Source organism: Macaca fascicularis, chromosome 10 (genome assembly GCF_037993035.2).
Source record: "Macaca fascicularis isolate 582-1 chromosome 10, T2T-MFA8v1.1".
Classification (NCBI taxonomy): domain Eukaryota; kingdom Metazoa; phylum Chordata; class Mammalia; order Primates; family Cercopithecidae; genus Macaca; species Macaca fascicularis.
The window spans coordinates 100,759,495-100,770,990 of NC_088384.1; the positions used below are offsets into that span (position 1 = coordinate 100,759,495).

At 46.8% G+C, this 11,496-nt stretch overlaps 2 long non-coding RNA genes across 3 annotated transcripts in view; one reads left to right on the forward strand and one right to left on the reverse strand.

Moving 5' to 3' along the window:
- Window positions 1–6,611, forward strand: part of LOC123567141 (uncharacterized) — an 8,044-nt gene extending 1,433 nt beyond the window's left edge. Inside the window, exons 2-3 of one of the 2 annotated variants that reach the window (XR_006689909.3) lie at window positions 1,021–1,107; window positions 6,474–6,611. This is a non-coding gene — a long non-coding RNA (uncharacterized lncRNA). The remainder of the gene's footprint in view (window positions 1–1,020; window positions 1,108–6,473) is intronic. The other variant, XR_012419423.1, reaches the window with a different exon arrangement.
- LOC141407927 (uncharacterized) overlaps window positions 1–10,878 on the reverse strand; it is a 14,793-nt gene extending 3,915 nt beyond the window's left edge. Inside the window, exons 1-2 of the long non-coding RNA XR_012419426.1 lie at window positions 10,746–10,878; window positions 7,884–8,001 (exon numbers count right to left, since the gene is read on the reverse strand). This is a non-coding gene — a long non-coding RNA (uncharacterized lncRNA). The remainder of the gene's footprint in view (window positions 1–7,883; window positions 8,002–10,745) is intronic.
- Between the last annotated feature and the right edge of the window lie 618 nt (window positions 10,879–11,496).

An 11,496-nucleotide genomic window follows, 5' to 3' on the forward strand; every position in this document is an offset into this window, starting at 1 on the left:
GGAGATCTCCAATAGAACTATCAGGCCAATTCCCCACGTATAGCTAGGTGAGGTTACATGGTTTCCTGTCTAGTTATAGGGCTTAAAAAAGCAGCTTACAAAGCTGTTAATTATGACAAACTTAAAGAAACTACCCAAGGTAAAGACGAAAACCCAGCCCAGTACATGGCCCGCTTAGCAGCAACCCTTAGACGCTTTACTGCTCTAGACCCAGCGAGGCCAGAAGGCCACCTTATTCTTTTTTTTTTTTTTTTGAGGCGGAGTCTCGCTCTGTCGCCCAGGCTGGAGTGCAGTGGCGCGATCTCGGCTCACTGCAAGCTCCGCCTCCCGGGTTCCCGCCATTCTCCTGCCTCAGCCTCCCGAGTAGCTGGGACTACAGGCGCCGCCACCACGCCCGGCTAATTTTTTTGTATTTTTAGTGGAGACGGGGTTTCATTGTGTTAGCCAGGATGGTCTCGATCTCCTGACCTCGTGATCCGCCCGTCTCGGCCTCCCAAAGTGCTGGGATTACAGGCTTGAGCCACCGCGCCCGGCCTTGCCACCTTATTCTTAACGTGCATTTTATCACCCAGTCAGCTCCTGACATTAGAAAAAAGCTTCAAACATTGGAATCCGGCCCTCAAACCCCACAACAGGAATTAATCAACCCTGCCTTCAAGGTGTACAATAATAAAGAGGAGGTAGCCAGACAGCAACGCATTTCTGAGTTACAGCTACTTGCCTCTGCTGTAAGACAACCCACAACCATGTCTCCAGCATGCAAGAACTTCAGAATATCCAAGCTATAACTTCCAGGGGCTCCTTCAAAACATCCTCGTGGACCCTGCTTCAAATGCCAAAAGCCTGGCCACTAGGCCTCAGAATGCCTGCACCCCGGCATTCCTCCTAAGCCATTCCCTCTCTGTGCTGGCCCCCACTGGAGGTCGGACTGTCTGACTCACATCGCCGCTGCTCCTAAAGCCCCTGGAGCCCAAACCCAACGTTCCTTGGCTGACTCCTTCCCTGATCTCCTTGGCTTAGCAGCTGAAGACTGATGCAGCCCAATCGCCTCAGAAGTCTCCTGGACCACCACGGACGCCAAGCTTCACGTAACTCTTACAGTGGAAGGTAAGTCCTTCCCCTGTTTAATTGATATGGGGGCTACCCACTCCACATTACCTTCTTTTCAAGGGCCTGTTTCCCTTGCCCCCACAACTGTTGTGGGTATTGATGGTCAAGCTTCAAAACCCCTTAAAACTCCCCCACTCTGGTGCCTACTTGGACAACATTCTTTTATGCACTCTTTTTTAGTTATCCCCGCCTGCCCAGTTCCCTTATTAGGCTGAGACATTTTAACCAAATTATCTGCTTTCCTGATTATTCCTGAACTACAGTCACATCTCATTGCCACCCTTCTTCCCAACCCAAAGCCTCCTTTGTGTCTTCCTCTTGTATTCCCCCACCTTAACCCACAAATGTGGGACACCTTCACTCCCTCCCTGGCAACCAATCACACCCCATTACTATCCCATTAAAACCTTATCACCCTTACCCCACTCAATGCCAGTATCCCATCCCACAACAGGCTTTGAGGGGATTAAAGCCTGTTCTCACTCGCCTGCTACAGCATGGGCTTCTAAAACCTATAAGCTCTTCTTACAATTCTCCTGTTTTACCTGTTCAAAAACCGGGCAGGTCTTACAGGTTAGTTCAGGATCTGCACCTTATCAACCAAATTGTTTTGCCTATCCACCCTGTGGTGCCCAACCCCGTACACTCATTTGTCCTTAATACCTTCCTCCACAACTCACTATTCCATTTTTTACTTTAAAGATTTTTTTTTTTCACTATTCCCCTATACCCCTTGTCCCAGCCTCTCTTTGCTTTTTCCCGGTCTGACCCTGACACCCATCAGTCTCAGCAGCTTACTTGGGCTGTACTGCCACAAGGCTTCAGGGACAGCCCTCATTACTTCGGCCAAGCTCTTTCTCATGATTTACTTTCTTTCCACCCCTCTGCTTCTCACCTTATTCAATATATTGATGACCTTCTACTTTGTAGCCCCTCCTTTGAATCTTCTCAACAAGACATCCTCCTTCTCCTTCAACGTTTATTCTCCAAGGGATATTGGGTATCCCCCTCCAAAGCTCAAATTTCTTCTCCATCCATTACCTGCCTCGGCATAATTCTTCGTAAAAACTCACGTGCTCTCCCTGCCAATCGTGTCTGACTGATCTCTCAAACCCCAACCCCTTCTACAAAACAACAACTTCTTTCCTTCCTAGGCATGGTTGGATACTTTTGCCTTTGGATACCTGGTTTTGCCATCCTAACAAAACCATTATATAAACTCACAAAAGGAAACCTAGCTGACCCCATAGATCCTAAATCTTTTCCCCACTCCTCTTTCTGTTCCTTGAAGATAGCATAAGAGACTGCTCCTACACTAGCTCTCCCTGACTCATCCCAACCCTTTTCATTACACACAGCCAAAGTGCAGGGCTGTGCAGTCGGAATTCTTACACAAGGACCAGGACTGCACCCTGCAGCCTTTTTGTCCAAACAACTTGATCTTACTGTTTTAGGCTGGCCATCATGTCTCTGTGTGGTGACCGCCACCACCCTAATACTTTTAGAGGCCCTCAAAATCACAAACTATGCTCAACTCACTCTCTACAGTTCTCATAACTCCCCAAATCTATTTTCTTCCTTACACCTGACACATACTTTCTGCTCCGCGGCTCCTTCAGGTCTACTCACTCTTTGTTGAGTCTCCCACAGTTACCATTCTTCCTGGCCCAGACTTCAATGTGGTCTCCTACATTATTCCTGATACCATACCTGACCCCCAAGACTGCATCTCTTTGATACATCTGACATTCACTCCATTTCCCCATATTTCCTTCTTTCCTGTTCCTCACCCTGATCACACCTGGTTTATTGATGGCAGTTCCACCAGGCCTAATCACCACACACCAGCCAAGACAGGCTATGCTATAGTATCTTCCACATCTATCATTGAGGCTACTGCTCTGCCCCCTTCCACTACCTTTCAGCAAGCCGAACTCATTGCCTTAACTCAATCAAGCCCTCACTCTTGCAAAGGAACTACGCGTCAATATTTATACTGACTCTAAATATACCTTCCATATCCTGCACCACCATGCTGTTATATGGGATGAAAGAGGTTTCCTCACTACGCAAGGGTCCTCCATCATTGTTGCCTCTTTAATAAAAACTCTTCTCAAGGCTGCTTTACTTCCAAAGGAAGCTGGAATCATACACTGCAAGAGCCACCAAAAGGCATCAGATCCCATTGCTCAGGGCAATGCTTATGCTGATAAGGTAGCTGAAGAAGCAGCTAGCATTCCAACTTCTGTCCCTCATGGCCAGTTTTTCTCCTCCTCATGGGTCACTCCCACCTACTCTCCCACTGAAACTTCCACCTATCCACACAAGGAAAATGGTTCTTGGACTAAGGAAAATATCTCCTTCCAGCCTCACAGGCCCATTCTATTCTGTCATTTCATAACCTCTTCCATGTAGGTTACAAGCCACTAGCCTGACTCTTAGAACCTCTCATTTCCTTTCCATCGTGGAAATCTATCCTCAAGGAAATCACTTCTCAGTGTTCCATCTGCTATTCTCCTCCTCCTCAGGGATTGTTCAGGCCCCCTCCCTTCCCTACGCATCCAGCTTGGGGATTTGCCCCTGCCCAGGACTGGCAAATTGACTTTACTCACATGCCCTGAGTCAGGAAACAAATACCTCATGGTCTAGGTAGACACTTTCATTGGATGGGTAGAGGCCTTCCCCACAGGGTCTGAGAAGGCCACCACGGTCATTTCTTCCCTTCTGTCAGACATAATTCCTCAGTTTGGCCTTCTCACCTCTATACAGTCCGATAACGGACCAGCCTTTATTAGTCAAATCACCCAAGCAGTTTCTCAGGCTCTTGGTATTCAGTAGAACCTTCATACCCCTTATCATCCTCAATCTTCAGGAAAGGTAGAACAGACTAATGGTCTTTTAAAAACACACCTCGGTCGGGCGCGGTGGCTCAAGTCTATAATCCCAGCACTTTGGGAGGCCGAGACGGGTGGATCACGAGGTCAGGAGATCGAGACCATCCTGGCTAACACAGTGAAACCCCATCTCTACTGAAAAATACAAAAAAAACTAGCCGGGCGAGGTGGCGGGCGCCTGTAGTCCCAGCTACTTGGGAGGCTGAGGCAGGAGAATGGCGTAAACCTAGGAGGCGGAGCTTGCAGTGAGCTGAGATCCGGCCACTGCACTCCAGCCTGGGCGACAGAGCAAGACTCCGTCTCAAAAAAAAAATAAATAAATAAATAATAAATAAATAAATAAATAAAAATAAAAAAAATAAAAACACACCTCACCAAGCTCAGCCTCCAAGTTGAAAAGGAGGACTCTGTCAAGGATACAGCCCAAAAACTCACCAACCAAGCAAGTAATTACGCTGAATCGCCTTGGGCACTCTCTGATTGGATGTCCTGGGTCCTCCTAATTCTTAGTCCTTTAATACCTATTTTTCTCCTTTTATTCAGACCTTGTATCTTTCGTTCAGTTTCTCAATTCATACAAAACCGCATCCAGGCCATCACCAATAATTCTATACGACAAATGTTCCTTCTAACAAGCCCACAATTTCACCCATTACCGCAAAATCTTTTGTCAGTTGAATCTCTCCCACTGTAGGTTCCCATGCCGCCCCAATCCCACTTGAAGCAGCCCTGAGAAACATCGCCCGTTATCTCTCCATAGCAGCCCCAATATTTTTCGCTGCTCCAACTTCACCACTATTTTGTTTTGCTTTTCTTATTAATATAAGAAGACAGGAATGTCAGGCCTCTGAGCCCCAGCTAAGTCATCATATCCCCTATGACCTGCACATATACACCCAGATGACCTGAAGCAACTGAAGATCCACAAAAGAAGTGAAAATAACCTTAACTGATGACATTCCACCATTGTGATTTGTTTCTTCTCCACCCTAACTGGTCAATGTACTTTGTAATCTCCCCTATCCTTAAGAAGATTCTTTGTAATCTCCCCCACCCTTAAGAAGATTCTTTGTAATCTCCCCCACCCTTAAGAAGGTTCTTTGTAATTCTCCCCACCCTTGAGAATGTACTGAGATCCACCCCCTGCCCGCAAAACATTGCTCCTAACTCCACCGCCTATCCCAAAACCTGTAAGAACTAATGATAATCACATCACCCTTTGCTGACTCTCTTTTTGGACTCAGAGCCCGCCTGCACCCAGGTGAAATAAACAGCCTTGTTGCTCACACAAGGCATGTTTGGTGGTCTCTTCACACGAACGCGTGTGACATTTTGATTGTTTGGAAAATTGAGTCTCCTCTCTGTGAAAGAGTAAAGGTTTGCTTTTTGAAATATTTGAATCATCACTTTGGCTAGATGAATGACATAATTTTAAACTCACTTGGCCAACACACTGAGATTGGCAGAGTGCAAAAATGGCAAGAGCCTAGGTCCATGGTGACACTGTTAGGGAAACAGGAGCATAACAGAGTCAGGGTGATGCCATTTTAAAATCAACTGTGGCTGTGCGTGGTGGCTCACGCCTGTAATCCCAGCACTTTGGGAGGCCAAGGCAGGTGGATCACCTGAGCTCAGGAGTTCAAAGTCAGCCTGGCCAACATGGAGAAACCCTGTCTCTATTAAAAATAAAACAATTAGTTGGGCATGATGTTGGGCACCTTGTAATCCCAGCTACTTGGGAGACTGAGGCAGGAGAAGCACTTGAGCCCGGAAGGCAGAGTTTGCAGTGAGCTGAGATTTTGTCACTGCACTCCAGCTTGGGTGACAGTGTGACACTCTGTCTCAAAAAATAAAATAATAAGATAATAAAACCAACTGCATCTTCAAACTAGCAAGGCACAGTCCTTGGCAGTCACAACTCCTGGCCATGAGATGTTTCGGGCGAAGGAAGCGATTTAGTAATGCCTGCAAGGGCAAACTCCTATGATGGCAGGGTGTCCAGATATCCTGATAGCACATAACAATATCTGATTTTGAGATAAAGTCATGCTTTGATGTATTTCCTCACTAAAATACCAAGGATAATTTTATTTAAATCAACAAAGCACTAAATTTTCTTTAAAAAAATTATTGTATTTATGGCTGGGCACTGTGGCTCATGCCTGTAATTTTAGCACTTTGGGAGACTGAGGCAGGAGGATCACTTGAGGCCAGGAGTTTGAGACCAGCCTGGGCAACATGGCGAAATCCCATCTCTAATAAAAATACAAAAAAATTAGCTGAGCATGGTGGTGCATGCCTGAAGTCCCAGCTAGTTGGGAGGCTGAGGTGGGAGAATCACTTGAACCCGGGAGGCAGAGGTTGCAGTGAGCCAAGATCGTGCCACTACTCTCCAGCCTGCACAGCAGCCTCCATCTCCAAAAAAAAAAAAAAAAAAAAATGTATTTATTTATTTTTCATTTATTCCAGGTAGAAGAAACAGCAAATGCGTAGGTCCTGAGGCAGGCATGCATTTGGCATGTTGGAGAACCATCTAGAAGGCCTATGTGGCTGGAACAGAATGAAGGAGAAAAACATAGAAGATGAGTTGAGGCATGGGCACTGGCCAGACCACACAAGGCCTTGGAGAACATGAAGAGGAGTCCAGCTTTTGCTCCAGTTGTCACAGAAGTCACTGGGAGAGGCCTTCTCTGAGATAAGACACGAAGAAAGCAGTGTCAGGCCAGTCAGACAGGTCTGGACTTGTCTTCTGGAGTCAAATGCAGGCAGCAGACAGTTAAATGGCCAGTCACAGAGAGGGTGACGGGGGCCATGATGGGTGACCCACAGGGCTGTGAGAGCACAGAGGAGGGACCCTGCCCCATCCTGAGGGTCCAAGGATCCTTCCCAGGGGAAAAGAGAGCTCAGCTGAGACCTGAAGGCTCGACATATTGTGAACATTCTTCTGTGTCAGTAAGGATCCTTCTGCTATAGGATTTTCAAGGGCTGCACATTCCGTCGTGGAATAACCAGTCCTCCAGTGTTGGACATTTAGGTTCTTTCTAGTTTTTCCCTCTTAGAAACAATGCTATGTTGAACATCTTTGTCTGTCCATCTTTGCACACATGCATTATTATTTCTGTGCAGTAAAGTTGGGAAGTCTCGGAGGCTACTTGGTGGACAGGATTGACAGCTGCCTTGGAGAGGCCTGAGTCAGATCTGTTTGCCAGATCAGTCCCTCCACTGGGTTTCTACTGGAGGGGCCATACACAGGGAGATGCCAGGAGAAGGCCTGAGGGAGAGATAGAGAGCCCTGATCGTGAGCTCTGGCTGTCCAGGCCAGATAATGGCAGGGGAGAGAGGAGGCCCCGATCCTGGGCCCCTGTCTGTCCTGTCGGCCTGGTGCGTTAGCTCCTGGTGCCTTCTAAGGAGGCAACAAAAGTACTTCAAATTGAGCATGAGCTTGGGTTCAAATCACACCTCTACCACTATAAAACTAAGTGCCGTTGGGCCAGTTACTTAGTCATTCTGAATCTCAGCGTCCTCATCTGTAAAATGGGGAAAATAAGCCTATAGGGTTATTGTGAAAGATACATGAGATTAATGAGTCCTGGCGATAGTCCCTGCTCCCAGTAAATGATGGCGTGTATTTTTATCGTCCTCTTGGGTCTCCATCCTTTTTTAAAAAATACTTTATTATAACAGCTTTATTGAGATAAAATGCACATGTCATACAATTCACCCATTTAAAGTGTACAATTCAGGCTGGGCGTGGTGACTCATGCCTGTAATCCCAGCACTTTGGGAGGCCGATGCGGGCGGATCACTTGAGGTCAGGAGTTCGAGACCAGCCTAGCCAACGTGGGGAAACCCCATCTCTACAAAAAATACACAAATTACCTGGGCATGGTGGTGGGCACCTGTAATCCCAGCTACTCGGGAGGCTGAGGCAGGAGGATCACTTGAACCCAGGAGACGGAGGCTGCAGTGAGCCAAGGTGATGCCACTATACTCCAGCCTAGGCAACAGAGCAAGACTCTGTCTCAGAAACAACAACAACAAAAACAAAAACGAAGTGTACAATAGTTTTTCATATATTTATATTCATATATTTAATATATTTCATATTTATATTTTTAATATATTTCATATTTATACTTCATATATTTATATTTTCATATATTGATGTGATAAATCACAATCAATTTGGCACTTTTTCATTATCCCCCACAAAAACCCTGTTCCTATCAGCAGTCATTCCTGCCGCTGACCCCCCTCTGGCCCTAGGCAACTGCCAATTACTTTCTGTCTCTATGGCTTTGCTTATTCTGGATGTTTCATATAAAAGAAGTCATGTAATCTGGGGTCTCTTTTTTTCTTTTGAGACAGGGTCTCCCTTTCTTGCCCAGGCTGGAGTGCAACAGTGCAATCACAGCTCACTGCAGGCTCGAACTCCAGGGCTCACATGACCCTCCCTGCTCAGCCTCCCCAGTAGCTGGGACACGACCATGCCCAGCAAATTTTAAAAAATTATTTGTAGAGAAGGGTTCTCCCTATGTTGTCCAGGCTAGTCTAGAACTCCTGGACTCAAGCAATCCTCCCACCTTGGCCTCCCGAAGTGCTGGGATTATAGGCTGAGCCAGTCCGTCCAGGCCTGTGGTCTTTTATGACTGGCTTTTTTCACTTTTTTCATCCCTGTCAGCAATGTTTGAGAGTTCTGATTTCTCTGATTCCTCACCAACACTTGTTATTATTTGTCTTTTTTTATTGTAGCCATCCTCGTGGGGGCGTGTAATGGGATTGCATTGTGGGTTTGATTTGCATTTCCTTGACGGTTAATGTTTCTGTTTTTCTTTTTCCAATGGAATCCCCTTCATAACCAATGGGCAGATAAATCCTGGGACACCCTATTCCCAATGTGGAAATGCTAACCTGTCCCAAAGGAAGAAAAAAAATCCTAGATGGAAAAAGGTGTTCATTACTGCTACATAACATTTCTTAATACAAGTGGTTCTTCTATAACTGAGTGAACTATTTCCCTGTTTTGAGGAATTAGGTAGTTCTTAATTTTCTTTTATTATCTTTTTTTTTTTTTTTTTTTTGAGATAGAGTCTTACTTTGTCCCCAGGCTGGAGTGCAGTGGCGCGATCTCAGCTTGCTGCAACCTCCGCCTCCCGGGTTCAAGTGATTCTCCTCCCTCAGCCTCCCAAGTAGCTGGGACTACAGAAACACACCACCACTCTTGGCTAATTTTTGTATTTTTATTAATAGAGATGGGGTTTCACAATGTGGAAACACTAGGCCACATTGTGAAATGTGGCCAGGATGGCCTCCATCTCCTGACCTCATGATCTGCCCACTTTGGCCTCCCAAAGTGCTGGGATTACAGGTATGAGCCACCACGCCTGGCCTATTATCTTTAATAATTACAAAGACTGGGCTGGGCATGGTGGCTAATGCCTGTAATCTCAGCACTTTGGGAAGCCAAGGTGGGTGGATCACTTGAGGTCAGGAGTTCGAGATGAACCTGGCCAACATGGTGAAACCTCATCTCTACTAAAAATACAAAAATTAGCCTGTCTTAGTGGTGCATGCCTGTAATCCCAGCTATTCAGAAGGCTGAGGCAGGAAAATGACTTAAACCTGGGAGGTGGAGGTTGCAGTGAGCTGAGATAGAGCCACTGCACTCCAGCTGGGCGACAGAGCCGTCTCAAAATAATAATAATAATAATAACAACAACAACTATAAACACCAGCTATCATATGGAAAATGTCCATGATATGTGAACAAACGCAGGATGGAAAAATACTCAGTGTAGTCATTTTAGCTAATACATATTTGTTAAAGCATCCAAATATTTTTTTTGAGCCCGGTGCTGTGTGCCAAGCCCCGTGCTGGCTCATGGACAAAGTCAGGAAAAGAACAAGCAAAAACAAAATTTCTTCTTGTGTTGGTAGTGGTGGGGTTCTGGGGGACAGGTATGCCCCCTTCCCCATATCTTTTTCCCAGACTTCCTCTACTGTTGTTATATTACCTTTGCAGTGATAAAACCAAGAGAACAGAAGAAACACTTCTGGACCTAAGCATGAAAGAACGATGGGAGAAACATTTCTTGAGCTAGTCCCTTTCAGTGTTCTTGTTTTGTGGAATCCGCACACATTCCCGGGGAGCTTAATAAAAACGGGTACTATCATGGCACTTACTGTGTGCCTGGCTGGTTCCACCTGTTAGGTGTCATTGTTGTCCCCATTTTACAGACGAGGAAACTGAGGCGGGGCAAGGAGATGCCCTTCTACTTGGTGGTCCATCCTTCGGCGCTACGCACACACACGCAGAGCTACACAAAACTCATGTTCACACTCAGATTCACGTCTGCACCCACGGGCACATGGAGGATCGCACAAGCCACGGGCACATGGAGGATCGCACAAGCCACACTCAGACACACATGTGTGCTCACACATAGGGCTGCCCTTGTCCACAAGTATGTGCATGGGGACACACATGTATACATGTGCATATTCCCATATGCACACAGCACAGGTCACTTTTGGACACACATCGGCCTGAGAGTGGGAAAAGGGGTGCAGATAGAGGGGCAAAGTCTGGTTTTTGCCTCCTCCCTGCACCTGCTACCAGGTGTGTGCAGGACGGGGTGGGGGAGAAACAGGTGGCTCTGAGCTCAGAGGGCAGAGGTGGCCTTGCCCTAGAAACCCACCTGCCAAGCTTCCAAATGGGCTACAGCGACTAAGGGGCCTCACCTGCTGGGCAAACCTGCCAGCCAGAGGGCGTGCTCCAGATCCTCCAGGGGCCCCCGGGGGTTGAGAAGACGAGGGGCACACCAGCAGCTTCTCAGGGAGGAAGCGTGGCCATACTCTTCCTGCAGGCCGCCTGATCAGACGCCTGTAAAAAAACACAGCTTTACAAAGAGGGTGTGGGAATGTGAGGAGGGGGAGGGACAGGCACCAGTAGAAAGACCTTCCTCAGGACCTAAAGTCCGATGATCCTGGTCCCGCGTCCCACTAGCTAGGTGATATTGAGCAAGTCACACAACCTCTTTGAATCACAATTTCCTCATTTGTAAACTTTGCACAAATCATTTCTTTGACCGCTAGACAAGTATGTTTTCAGGACCTACGACATGCCAGGTACGGTGCTGGGCACTGGGAAAATAGTGGCGAGCAACACAGACATGGCTTTGCCTGTGTGGAGCCTGCAGAATTAGGGAAAGGATGAATGGAAACATCTTGCACATGGTAGGTGTTCAGTCAGCGTTCCTCCTGGTCTCCCTTTTCTACCATTGTAAAGATGATGCAACAACATTATAGAAAGCTTGGAGAATGGGGTGCGGGTTGCTGAGGTAGGGAACTCTGTCATCCAGAATTCCACCACCCCAACACAACCACTAGCTTCATTTTTGCCAATTTCATCAGCTCATACAGGGGTTGGCCTGCTGTAGGGCACTCAAAATATTGAAACCAATTAATGCATTGCATTTGTGATCAGAAGAAA